The following is a 9,379-nucleotide window of genomic DNA, read 5'->3' as shown; positions in this document are numbered from 1 at the left end:
AGCCATAACCTACCCCAAAAGTCGAAATACCGCAACCAAGACTTTACTCCCAAAGCCTTACTCCTCGTGAATGGTGGTCCCGAACTCCATTAAAAACAATAAATATAAAATCTATGCATCTAAAAAAAATCAACGACACCCATATTGACTACTTTTGGTTCGGGGTCAAAATGGACTCCCAAAATGGGTTTTTTAAAAAAAGGGCAAAAACATAACTTTACTTCAAAAATGTGTTCTCCATATTTTTAGAAACCTACATCTGAAAACTCAAATCAAATTGAGTAAAAAACGAGGTTCAAATTGAAGAAAAACCATTTTTAAGCTTTACCAAGTAAAATTTTTGAAAGCCGGGTTAAAATCAAGAATCGGAGTTATTTTGTAGGTTAAATTAATGAAAAACTAGTAATTATAAGATTAAAATATTATTCAAGTGAAAAGGAGCGAAATTGAAGTTTAAAATCAAGCCCTAAGATTTTTGGATTTTTGAAAATTTAATCAAGAATTATTAATAAAAGGGGTGATTTCTTACCTTAAATTAATAAGAGAATCAAGAAATAGATGTTAGTCTAGCTTCTCAAGAACCCACAACCTTCACTTTAAGCCCTCACACTAATTTTAGGATTTTACTCTCAAGAGAAAGGTGAAAGAATGACCAAAAAATTGAATAAAAATGACTATTTATATTGTATTCGAGTACTAGATAAAATGAGGCATAAATCGCACCTGGGGAATGCGATTTACCCTTTAAATTTCCTGGTTGCACCAACAACCTAGTGCACTAGATTTTAAAGTCCAAACGAACTTCAACGGGGTGTCCGAAATTCGTTTGGAGTTTGATATACAGAAACGATCTATGTAACCATACAAAATTCAATGCTCCAGACTCAAAATCAGATTTTTGAAAAAAAATGTCATTTTCATAAAGTTGATCCCCCAAAATTCAAAATTATAAATTTTCAAATCGAGGATCGAAATGAGATTTAAAAACCATAAAATCACACCAAATATATTATCACCCTAAAATCAATATTCTGAATCTGCTGACAAAGTCGTATTTTCCATCTTAGATCGTTTCAATCAAATGTGGATCCCACACCCATATATCTAATTTTCCAACTTTCCGATGAATAAGTCGAAATGAGCTTGGGTGCACTGGAACCTGAACCAAAGGTATATCTAAACTAAAATAGATATTCCGAATCCACTGGCGCAGTTCATTCATCCATTCATTGTACAAATAAAAAATATCCATATAAGTTCAAAATAAGGCTCTCCAAACTATAAAAAACATAATATAGCATAAATGGTACCAAAATGTATCGGTGCCAATCATTTTCATACCTCAAAAATATTATAATGCAACAATGAAGGGGGTAAAACAGTCAAATCAAGTAAAAACATACAAGTACATATTTCATCGAAGAAAATGTTGGTTGTTATAAATTTTGTGTTAGAATTTGAATACTTGGTGACAACACTGAGAATTTTGTAGCTTTCTTGAAACTCTTGTGTTAGAATTTGGATACTTGGTGACAAGACTTTCTGATTTTGGTAAATTCTTTGGTGAATCTTTTCTGTTGGTTTTTGTTCTGTGATGGCGGTGAAGACTAATGAAGTTGTCGAAGGCTTTCTGGCGGAGAAATTGATGAAATTGCTTCTATCTTTAGCTATAAAATGGGGGATTTGCTGGATATGAAGAACTTGAAAGTTCACCATTTTAGTGGTGCTATGACTAATGAGGTTTATAGGATAAATTGGCCTACTAAGAACGAAAACGTCTCGAGGAGAGTTTTGGTTTGAATGTATGGTAAGGGCATCAAGGTTTTCATTGATAGGGATGAAGAGATTAGAACTTTTGAGTCCTTGTCAAAGAAGAGTCAAGGACCTAATCTTCTTGGTCAATTTGCAAATGTTAGAGTTAAGGAGTTCATTCATGCAAGGGTATGTCGATTTCTTTACTTTGTCCTCCAAGTTAGCATTATTGTTGTTTTGAAGGTTATCTACTGGATATATGTGGCTTCGTAGGTGTATATTACTATTAATGTTAATGCTTTATCTTTATTTTTTCCAGAAGTGAAATTAACTATCACTTGTCCCTAATTCCCTTGTTACTGAAACTGAAAATGTTTCAGGTTCTTTCTCTTTTTCATCTAATAGTGACTATATTGGTGTCATATTATTATACAAGTCATAAAACAGTTAGTGTGCTAATTGAGAAATAAAATAAATAAATGCTGTGAAACTTGGGAAGTGTTATTGGCATTGTATAAAATGATTGAAACTATACAAGGCTTAAAAATACAATCTCAGCTTGATGTCATTCAGTTTAGAAGCAAGGACAATTTAGTTATTGCATGTATTAGCAGAGTATTTCTTGGTTACGTGGCTCATGTTTCTTCAGCAACCTCCATTTGCCCTGCACTTGAACACCAGCTCAATACTTATCTATCGGCATACTCGAAAAAGCTCTTCTTTGCCATTTCATGAAGATCTATCAACTCATTAACTTTCATCATGAATTACCCTCTCCTTTCTTATCGTCTACATTATTTTCTGTTATCACTTTTGACGAGTTTTGGTGGAGTTTTTGGCCTGAGCAATTATTAGGCAGAAGAAGAAGAAGATCGGTATAGTACATTTATTGAAGTTTATGTAGTGTGAAGGAGAAAGAAAATAAAAAGTCACAGAGAGACCTTTGTGTAAATCAAGGAATTTCTTTTCTTTAAAAATTATGGTGTCTGGACTAGCTTGTGCTGAGCTCGATTAATTTTACGGAGTATCGTCTACCTTCACCAGTGTAGGTCTAGGGTAACTCAATCTGGTAAGAGTTGGATAAACTGGGAATAAAACAACTAATGTTAGCTATAATTTGAAACCACTTTAGGAGATTGTTTATGAGTGTAAAAGTTGCATGTAAGCGATATGTTGTTTAATTTCAAGTAGTTTGAGTGGTGTCGATAGACTCGAATTGTCGACGAGGATATTTTGTGTAACAACAATCCTGGTTCTTGTCTTATTCTTTTTCCTTTTGCATCTTTCTTCAATAAGATCTTTTTGGAATTTGTTTTTTTCTTTTCTTTGTTTGGTATCTCTAATGAACTCTATTGCTTGGAGCTTAAAAGTGTAATTTAGTCTAAGTCCCGAAGTAGTAAAATCCATGGCATTGTAGATATAGTCGAAGCCAGAACTTAACGAATTTTACATTCTTCTTATGAGAAAGAGGAGGTGGGAAGCAGAGAGTTGAAGGGAACCATTAAAATGGTATAAAGGGTGTCCGCAGGCTTAGATGATGTCTATTTGATTTCTCTAGGGAAAAAGAAAAAAATGAGTTGTGTCATTCTAAGAATGTAAGAAAAAGGAAAAGGTATAGCTTTTAAGTCCTCTGGTTGTTGGTTGGAAGATCTTAAAGTTTGATGAATGTCTACAACTTGTTTTCTCTAATATTTGTATTAGAGTGATTGTTTAGATTCCCCATGAAATTGCAAAAGGAGAAACCTTTAATGGTTTCCTCAAAAAGTTGTATTCTGTAAATTGATTTTTGAAAATTACTTGCTTCACATTATGATTGGAAGAAATAAGTAGGTTGCACTTTTGGTGTCAATCAAATATGTACGAGGAACTTGATTTTAGACATTGCACATATAATATATTGTCTGCCTGCTTGTTTTGGAGTGCGACGATCGTGTGATAAATATGCAGGACACAACATAGTTCTCTTTGAATCTGAGAAGAAAGCAATTAATGATGGTGTTACCATAGCTCAAATGATAGAATTTTCAGATAAAATTGAAAATGCAGGAGCGACACTTATCCAGGAGGTTATTAGTTGAGCCCGACGCTGAACATTATTTGGGTTGTTGAATTGTATGGGAAACTCCTAATCGTGACAACTATTTTTGATCTATTGCAACTTACAACTAAGACAAACAAGTTAGCTGGTGATGGTATGGGGAGTACTAGATAGTCAAGCATTCTCACGTTCAGAAGATGTAAGTGGCGAAAATGAGATGTTGAGAAGGGTATGTGGGTATAGTAGAAGTGATAGAAGAATTGCTAGCTGTCAATTTTGGGGCTAACCCTGTATATATGAAGAAAGGTATGGATCAAAACAGTAATACAGTAAGAGAGCTGGTAAAATTTTTTGAGGCTAACTTGCTTTATTCTCTATATTTATTCAACTCAGAAAAATTCTCATTCACTTAAAAATTCAAGGCTTTATTCTCTCTCTCCCCCTCTCTTCTTACTATTTGTAGCCGTAGCTTCAATATAAACTGGAAATGATGAGTTCATTGGTAGTTTGATTGCTGAGGCAATTAAGAAGATTGGTCCTGATGGAGTGATATGTGTTGAGTCTTTCTCATCAGCTGCAGGAAGATCAATTCCTCAAGTTGTGACTGATAGAGGTAATTCTATTATTTATAATGTCCGCTACCTACTTGACTTTTCCAAGCTCATGGTAAAAGGATAAAAGAAAAGGTATGAGATCAAAGGTTTGTTCCAACTTCTTTGGCTTTTGCCACCTTTTTTTGTAAATTTGTTGTCATGAAAATGGGGCGCGGTGAAAGTTGATCTCAAAACATAATCAACATCATTATAATTATTGAATCCTAGAGTTGTGAGATTTGTCTTCATTGGTTATATGACATCACAAAATATGGTAGGCCACGCTTTTGGAGCCTCCAAAATTCGTAACTTGAAAAAAAAATTAGCACGAGAACAAAAGATCAAAGCAGATAGATTACATGCTTCAGTAAAATGGGGTGGCAACAACTGTCTACAGTTTTTTTGAGCTCTTTGGCTATACTGGACTTTTCAATTTGCTGCTTCTTTTTTTGATGATGTATGGAGTAAATTATGATCTAATCATGGTTAATCTTTGTCCTTTTTTCCCTCCTTAGAATGTTCATGTTTAATAGAAGTGGTCAAGGAGAAGTGTATAACCCAAGCTACAAACAAAAGGAGAATGGCTTTGATGTTCCTCATGACGAATATTTCCATAAGCATATGCTAGCATGTCTAATTCTTTTTTGAAAGGCAATGTTCAAGTAACAGTAGAAGAGGAGCAATATGTTGGGGAATTATAGATAATAGATGTACAAATCGTTCAAATTAAAAAACGTAGAAAGAAGATTGCTTTCCTTACAGCGGACTAACTAAATTTTGTCAAGAAACGCATCAGTCTATATCCTCTTGCTTTTCTTTTTTCTCTATGAGACAAACTCTAATAACTAAATTTTGACTGTGCAGGAACTTTTTGCTAACTGTTGTCAAGAAGCTATAAACACCACCGTTTCTAGTATATAAATAGTATAGTAAGTAGATATGTGATATTAATAATGCAGTAGATGTAAACAATATAACATTTGTCAACCATATAATACATACATGCGTGTATATATATATATATATATATATATATATATATATATATATATATATAGATAGATAGATAGATAGATAGATAGATATAATGTATGTCGTTTGAGCTAAGAAAAAAAGTTTCAACATTAGGCACATACTAGAGAAAATTGAAGGAAAGGTGTCTTTTAAGTCTTGAATGAAAGATTAGTGACATTGACCAACATAGGGTCAAACATCATTAGGAAACTTTATTAAGTTAATTGTGGACTTGATTAATATTTTCAAAACTTTTTAATCTTTTAAAAAATACAAATCAACCCAATCCACACCCCTCTTCAATCCAAATCAACCACTCTCTCCTCTCTCGACAGCTTCTCTCAACTCTCTCCCAATCAATAGTTCTGCAAAATTTCTCCCTTAACTCCCGACTACTTCTACCTCCGCCGACAAATAGTTGGGCTTTGAGTTCCCCTCTTTTCTTCCTTCAACCCCCTGCGACTTCTACCTTCGGTGACAAATAGTTGGGCTTCGAGTTTCCCTCTTCAATTCAATCAATTTGTCTCTCATCCCTCTCTCGACAGCTTCTCTCAACACTTTCCCAACCAACTGTTCTGCAAAATTCTCATTTCAATCCTCGGCGACTTCAACATCCGACTACAAATAGTTGGGCTTCGAGTTCCTTTTCGACTTCAACCTTTAATCGACGTGACAACCTTGCTCTTCGGCCACAACAGCTTTGAATTCTTCATCGTTCCTTTTCTTCTTTCACAGGTAAAAATTTATGGCCTTTTTAGTTTTGAAGAAAACGAGGAACTTGAGCCAACTTCTCTTATAGTATTGGTTAACAATTTCAATATTTGTTGCACTAATTTGAAATGCGGTCTGAAATGTCCTTTTTGTTGTTTGTGTTTATAAAAATAAAACGACAATTTGGTTTGATTTGTTCTGTTCTTGTTCTTGGTAAAAATGGTGAAATTGCTGTTTTTTGTTGAACAAAATCGTGCTACTATTTTTTGTTTCCTCCGACAGATTACTCATCTGGTTCAACATATTAACCATCTGATGCAACAGATTTATTATATGATGCAACAGATCAACCATCTGATGCACCAGAGGAACCATCAGATTACAATTTCGATGCAACAGATTAACCATCTGATACAACAGCTTTACCATATGTTGCAACAGATTAAGCATCGGATAAAAAATCTGATGCAATTAATTAACCATCTGGTGCAATGGAAGAACCATCAGATTAATGATCTGATGCAACAAATGAACCTTCAGTTGGATAAAATTCTATCAACTCTTCCTATAGGAAATGTCCAAGACTTGATTTTTTCAACTGATCATTCATCTGCCGCAATAGACGACCTTATGTTGGAAGAAATCTAAACAATACTGACCGTTGATAACTGTTCCAACAGATCACTCATGTGTTGCAACAGATGTGTGACCTGTTGCACAGACCATTCATCTTTCTCAACAGATGAGTGATATATTTTGTATTGTCACAACAGATTACTCAGCCGTTGCTGCAGGTTAGTTAACTGCACTAAAAGATCACATATCTGTTGCAACATATAAGTGATCTGTTGCACAAACCATTCATTTTTCTCAACAGATGAGTGATATATTTTGTATTATTGCAACAGATTATTTAACTGTTTCAACAGATCACTCATATGTTGCAACAGATGATGTCACAACAGCTATGTGATCTGTTGAATAGACCATTCATTTGTCTTAAAAGATGAGTGATATGTTTTGTATTGTTGCAACAAATTGCTCATCCGCTGCAACAGTTTGGTTATATGCTGCAATAGATATACTACCTGGTGCAACAGATCGATGATCTGTTGCAACTGTTATTTTATTGTTTTGCTTGTTTGATTTGCTGTTATCCCTTTTTAACGATGCATTAATCAACAATAATATATTATTTTACGTTCCTGCTAATTTTAGATAATATGGTTCCTAAAAGAACAGAAACCTAATCAAGTTCAAGTAAAGGAACAAGTGAAGAAGCTAGGCTATATCCACCACTCGATGAGCTTGCTTTACAAGCGTTATCTCAATCGGGAGCAGAATATGATGAACACGGGGAAGAGGGATGTTTCAAAAGAGATGATGCAGATGCTAATAGCCCTTCCACCGAAGAGCTTGTCAAAACCTTTAGCATTGATCGTTATCCTGTGAGAATGCAGTGTGATGGTGCTGCAGATTTAACGGGTGATTTCGTGGTTAAGTCAGCCATGAGAAGATCTTTTGATGCCTTCAGAAAAATACTTTGAGAACAAAAATTAGATGCATATTTCAGGGACAACTGCTTTGGCAAATATCTTGATTTGCCGGAGGACAACAATGCTCGTTTCCAAATGAAAATGATGTATGAACTTCTCAAGTGTAGGTTTATGTATGAAAACAAAGATAAGATGGATGCGGCATGGATAAATTACTGTGGCATGCCTGTTTGTTTTGGTTGGAAGGAGTTTGCCATAGTTACTGGACTAAAATGTTATCCTTCTTCTCAAGTTATACCTATTCTAACAAAAAAAAAAACACCCCGCACACCCCAAAAAGGCAAAAGCAAGTCGTGTGATTGTGATGACCTGGTGTCCATTGTTGGTTCAAGATTCAAAAACAAAAATTTGATAGAAGCGTTGAAAGGTAAAGGATTTTCAAAGAAGCACAAGCAGTCATTGTGCTTGGTTTGGTTTGTACATAATATTCTTTGGGCGAGAGACGTTAACAACAACATAAGCCTCACTTTAATAAAGCTTTTCGAGGATCTTGATACGTTTAACAACTATCCTTGGGGGTATGAAAGCTTCAAAATGACTGCCAAATATTTGTTGACTCTGTTAGCGTCAAAGACAGTCAACTTATATGGCTTCCTATGGGCTTTCATGGTAAATGTTCCTTTCTTCTATTATGATATCATTCATTTTTTTGCTCAATAATGGTTTTGCTTTATTAGCGTTATTTTATAGGTTTGGACGTTTGAAGTCATTCCTTATTTGAGACAACAAGTGAACTACCAGGAAGGAGTTTCCTGCCCAAGAATCTTGAGATGGTTGTCGGCCAAAACTGATAAAAATGTAAAATTTTCTGATCTCTTCAACCCCCGAAGGATGCAGTAAGTATAATTATAATTAATTTTTCTTTTAATTAATAATTTTTTTGAATGATCTAATCATCATTCTAATATATGTAATGATTGATGTTAGATTATGCATCCGTCGCTAGCTCCGACTAATCGAGAGTTGAAGATGCCATTTTTTCTGACTTTTTGGTTTGTGCAAATTTTATCGGACCCTAAGGTCATCGACAAAATAAAAATAAAATTGTTTGGAGCAACAACCATTATAAGAAAAATAATTTTGAAGTGTGGGCTTGTTGTTATTAATGGTCTTAGTGGTGATAGAGCTGTTGGTGGTGGTAGTGGTGCTGCTGTTGGTGCTAATGATACTCCTCTTACAGTATTTAAAGCAAACCATTATTAGTATATTCATACTGGTTATACAGATTTTGCCTTTCCCAGCGAATGTTCTGCATGCAAATGTCAAGACTGCAGGGCGAAATATGATGTAGTGATTAATGCTATTAATGCATTAACTGCTTCTGTAAAGGAATTGACATCTACGAGGGGTCTCATTCCATCAAAGAGGATTGTATTTCCATCCGCTCCATTAGATATTAGGGCTAAGAAGAGAAGAAGAGTGATTTCCAGGGCATTATCAAGCATCCAAAAAAGTGAAGTTGCAACTCCTCTGTCTGTGTGTTGCACTGAGCAACGTACAATGTCCAAAGGAAAGCAGCACGAGCTGAAGAAGGTGAATATATTATATGTCTTTCAACTGACAAAACAAACACACATATCTGTTTCAACGGATAACACATCTGCTGAAAATTATCAAACAGATATATACATCTGTTGCAACAGTTGACTAACCAGTTGCACCAGATAAACATATGTCTCGTCTGTTTTATCAAATCAAACAGCTCTTCGTATATT

The 9,379-nt window shown here is 34.7% G+C and overlaps 1 long non-coding RNA gene across 1 annotated transcript; it reads left to right on the top strand.

Annotated features, from left to right (window-relative positions):
- The first annotated feature begins 1,347 nt into the window (after positions 1-1,347).
- Positions 1,348-5,142, top strand: LOC124900074. The gene is made up of 2 exons (XR_007057693.1): positions 1,348-1,941; positions 3,799-5,142. It is a non-coding gene; the product is annotated as an uncharacterized LOC124900074 (long non-coding RNA).
- Positions 5,143-9,379: the final 4,237 nt, after the last annotated feature.

The sequence above is a fragment of the Capsicum annuum genome, chromosome 7 (assembly GCF_002878395.1).
Source record: "Capsicum annuum cultivar UCD-10X-F1 chromosome 7, UCD10Xv1.1, whole genome shotgun sequence".
NCBI lineage: Eukaryota > Viridiplantae > Streptophyta > Magnoliopsida > Solanales > Solanaceae > Capsicum > Capsicum annuum.
The sequence above is the reverse complement of the archived record's forward strand: the minus strand, read 5'-3'. Positions and strand labels throughout refer to the sequence as shown.